Raw genomic sequence first — 5,444 nt, forward strand, 5'->3', positions numbered from 1 at the left:
TATAAAGTTTAGTAGCGTTTAGCTTAGTAGTACTAGAGATATTTACTTAAAGACTCTCTAATAAGAAGTTTAAAGGTTTCTTCTAGAAATAGATAGATATTACTAAGCTAGACGCTACTAAACCTTATAAAAGGCTTTATACTATACTATATAATATATATTTAAAGTTTTATAGATTATTATAATAGTTTACTAGTTCTTATAAGGTTTAAACTCTAAGAATAGCTACTTTTAGGAAAGACTTATTTTAAGCTTACGTAATAGAAAATATATAGTATAAACTTAATAGTATATATATATAGTATAGATTAATATATATTTAAATTTTTATAGAAATATATAAAGGTTTTACTTAGTTATTTAAGAAAGACTTATTAATTCTTAGACTTAGTATTTTTAGAGTATTTATTTATATAGAGCGTTTATTTATAAAGTATATTATAAGAAATATATATATAAATTTTTATAGAAAAATATTAAGGTTTTACTTAGTTATTTAAGAAAAATAAGTTAGTTTTTATTAATTTTTATTACTAAGAAATTATAGATTATTTATTTATATAATATATTTATTTATAAAGTATATTAGAGTATAGATAAAAAGCTAGTTATATAACTTTAATATATATTTCTCTATCTAGTAGTAGTATAATTCTATTTTAAATACTATAATATTATCTAGTAAATAATTAGATAGTAACTCTATATTAGAAAATAGATACTACCTATTTAGGTAATCTAGATCTTACTTATAGTTTTTACGCTATACTTAAACTAGAAATTAGCCTTAACGTCTACTATAAAAGACTTTCTCTTTTTATTATTTTCTCTTCTTCTCTATAACCTTTTCTCTCTACTCTTCTCTTTTTATTTGTAACTTCTCTTATCTACTTTGCCTAGACTAACCGCTTCTATTAGGCCTCTAGTAGATTCTTTATAAGATATTTTTTAAACTCGCTACCGCCTATTACTTGTACTCGCCTTACCTTATTTCTTTTTTATTATTTTACCTCTATCTAGATAGCGCTATCTAGCTTTCTATATTTTAATAATTATAGCTACTAAATTTAAGTCTCTACTTACGTTTCTACGTATTTAGTAGCTTTTCTACTACTATCTATTCTTATACTCTTACGTAACTCTTACTTCTTATCTATATTTACTACTAGCTCTCTCTTTTTTCTTATAGAATACTTACTTATCTCGCGCTAGTAGTAGCTATAGTTAAAGAGTAGAGCTCTTTACTACTTATATAGCTATACTAGCGTAAGTAGTTCTATAACTCTTTTTTCTCTTACTTTAAGCTTACTAATAGTATTCTCTAGGTACTATTCTATCTACCTCTTCTAGAAAATAACGCGTAGTACTTATACTATTATTTTAGCTTAGATACGCCTATATTACGCCTCTACTTCTTTAGTTAAATATACTAGACTAATCTCTTTACTTAGTTACTACGTCTCTACTTCTAGCTTTAGCTATTAGTAGTTATATAATAATTTACCTCTATAGTATATTAATTTAGACTATTCTAGCGTCTACGTTAGCCTTATACTTTTAGAGAGATACTTTTCTCTATAGAAAGTATATAGCATTACTATAATAGCGTAATATAACCTGCTAGAAGATTAGAAGTTAGTAATCTAGTAGCTAATAGCTTAGAGATAGCCTTAAAGGTACTATAAAAAAAAAATAAGATCTTATAAGCTAATTACTTAATACTATATAGCGTTATTAATAAGAATTATATATTTATATATTATCTAGTATAAATCTATACTACGTAAAAGGTAGTTAGTAATTAAAGAAGAAGCTAGTAAATAGTAGTTTTATTTAAAGTAATATAAATTCTTAGACTACTAAAAGATACGTATAGTAGTATTATAATAGCTATTTAGTAGCTAATTACTAGATAAGCTAGACTAACTCTTTAACGCGTAGAGTCTATCTACGCTACTTAGAAGAGTAGTATATAGCTATTCTAGAGAGGCTAATACTATAGACTTTAAGTTTATTTATTCTTTCTATAGATAGCACTTTTATACTACTCTACTACGTTTATTATACTTACTATAGCTATATTTATAATAGATATAGTATTTATATAGACTTTTTATTCTTAAGTAGCTATATTAATAGCTATATAAATAGAGTAATATTTTATCTAAAAAGTACTACTTTCTTTAAACTCTATAAGAGTAGAGAAGTAACTAAATTACTATACTAAAATAGTTTTCTCTTATAGTACTCTTTTATTAGCCTTTTTATTTTCTATAGAATTTTATCTATATAATTCTTAAGTATCTAGGCCTAAATAGAAATCTAAGACTAAATTAATATTTATAACTAAGAAGGCGAAGTATAGCTATCTAGAAGTTAATATCTCTAAAGATAATAGAGAATAGCTCTATATTAATAATTTTCTAATACTAGAGTTAGATACGTTACGCTTTCTTAACTTAAGCGTATCTACTCTACTTAGAGCTATAGAGACTTCTAGTTTACTAGAATATAGTATTTCTTACCTATTAATTATTATAGGCGAATTAGATTAAACTAATATATAGCTATAGATATAGTTAGTAGTCTTAGTACTACGTCTAAATTAGAGAAGCTAGAGTATTACTAGTATAGCTAGAAATTACCTAGTAGAGAAGTAGTAGATAATACTATAAACGCTATAAAGATAAGCTTAGCTCTAGATAGATTATTTAATAGAAGTAGTCTAGATAGGTATATAAGTAAATTATAGTACTAATTTAGCTAATTTATAGTAGAATCTCTAATAATTTTAGAGAGTAATAAAGCTAAAAAGTATTATAATATAACGTAAGCTATACCTAGCTATAGTAGACTAGACTCTCTAGAAAGTAGTTACTCTACTTCTACTAGTATTAAATAATACTATTCTAAGCTAGATAGTAATCTTAACGTAACTAGTATACGCGCTCTCTAAGAAAAGTATAGAGAAGATTTATTATAGTATAATAATTTAACTTAGCTCTAACTTAGTACTTTAGCTTAACTTAGCTTTACCTAAGTTATATAACTCTATCTAGCGTCTTAGTATAGGTACTCTATATATAGAGAGCTCTTAAAGTATTTCTCTACTTCTTACCTTTAGATAGCTAAATTTAACTTAACTTACTCTACTACTACTTCTTATTCTTATAGCTTATAGAGATAGTACTACCTATAGCTAACTTATCTAGCTAGGTATTTAAGAATACTTATAGTAGTAGAGACTATAAAGCTAGCTCTTATATATAGTAAGTATTCTAGCGCTAAGATAAGATAAATATTCTAATATTTTTAGAAGAGCTATTACTAGTAGACTATAAACTAGTTATTAATAATAATAATAATATTAATAACTATAGTGTAATAAGTAGACTACTATTAACGCGTAAATAAATATACTATTTAACTATTAAAATAATAATCTTAGTAAAAGTATTAGGTATTATATATTATAATTATAGAATTAAAAATAGAGTTAGCTAGCTAGAATAGAGAAGATAGTAGGCTAAGCCTAAGATTATAGAGTAAAGAATTACGTAAGAAGTTATAAGAGTAATTAGAGCTACGTAATATAGATTAGATAGATTAGATAAAGCTAGATAGATTAGGTCTAATCTATAAGAGCTAGGTCTTAGCACCTAATCTAGCTAAGAAGGTATATATATATAACTAGAAGAAGCTTACTTCTTATAGCTTCTTATAGTTATTACTTTATTTATTAAATTACTATAGAGACTTATAATTTATAGTATTATTACCTCTACCTCTTTATTACTAAAGATTCTAGCCTAAAGTATACCTCTTACCTTCTCTTATAAAAGTAAGCCCTAGTCTTAGTTAAGAGAATAGCTTGTAACAAAATAACTACCTAACGTTAAAGAGTAGAACTATTATATTAATAGTTAGAACCTAGCTAGAAAAGGCCTAGGCCTAGAAGATAACTATAGAGAAATAGATTATAGAACTCTAATAGATAGTTATAGTACTCTAGAAGATAAGCGTCTAGTAGGTAGAAGAGCTAGCTATAGTAAAACGCTAGGCCTAGACTAAGATTACTCTACCTTAACGCTTTAACAGTAAAAGAAAGAATCTTAACGCGTTTCTAGTAGCTATAGAGCTCTACCTATAATATAACGCTATAGTATTTCTCTAGAATAAAGATAAGATTCTAGAAGCTATAATAAACATAGAAGAGAAAGCTCTTATATAGGCTAAACTCTATATATTAGACTAGCTAGAAAATAAGAGTAATATAAAGAGAATATAATAGTCTATAAATAAGATCTTTAAAAGCTAGACTAGGTTTATAAAACACCTTAGAGAAACGTTTAGAAAGGTTAACGTATATAAGGTAGCTTAAGAAAAGCTATTCTAACTATAATAGACTAGATTAGCATTCTAGTATATAACTACGTTTAGGTAGCTAAGTACTTATCTAGACTAGAATAACTTTATACTAGTAGAACTCTTCTATAAGAGGTTAAAGAAGTTAGTTAAGAATAATATTACGCACGCTAAACAACTAGAGAATCTAAGTAATATAATAGAAATAGTAGTAAAAATTAATAACTAATAATATAAATAGAGTTTAGAATATTAATAGAGTAGAGATTACTCTACGCTACTAATAGTTAGAACTAGACAACTATAGACTCTATTCTAAGAGAACTCTATAAACCTAGACTAGATTAAGACTCTATAGAAGAGAAAACAGACTTATAAGACTAAGAAAAAGATATAGTACTTTAAGAAAGAACTATATCTAGCCTATAGCGAGAAAGAACACTTTACATAAGAATACCTAAAGAAAAAAAAAATAGTTAGAATAATCTAGATAGACTATAATAGTCTTTTCTAGATAGTATACTATAATAATAGCTACATAGTATACTAGAGAGATAAGGTAGACTTAGAATAGTATCTAACTAGAGTCTAGACTATTATACTAGAATACTCTACATATATAGAATACCTTACCTCTAATATAATCTAATAACGTATTAACGTATAATAGTACTAGATATACGTAGAAACTTATAATATATAGAGCTATTAGTATATATACTAGAATATTCTATTTACTAATAAGAAATTCTAGAAGGCGTTAAACACTCTTAAGAAAGTAGCCTAATTAGCTAGATATCTTATAGATAAGAAAGTATATTTATATATCTAAGAAATATACTAAGACTTCTCTATAAACTACCTAAGAGCCTAAAAAGCTAAGTAGTAGTAACTAAGGTGCGTAGAAAAAGGTAAGTATAAGAACCTCTTCTATAAGGTACACCTAACTAAACTATTATAAGAGAAGAAACTCTCTAGACTATTCTTACATAACTAAGAAATTAAAGCACGTCTATAGTAGAAGCTATACTAGCTATATAAGAGCGACTACCTAGGCTATAACTATATCTACTAAGCTT

This window comes from Trematosphaeria pertusa (genome assembly GCF_010094035.1).
Source record: "Trematosphaeria pertusa strain CBS 122368 unplaced genomic scaffold BU26scaffold_11, whole genome shotgun sequence".
Taxonomy (NCBI): Eukaryota; Fungi; Ascomycota; class Dothideomycetes; order Pleosporales; family Trematosphaeriaceae; genus Trematosphaeria; species Trematosphaeria pertusa.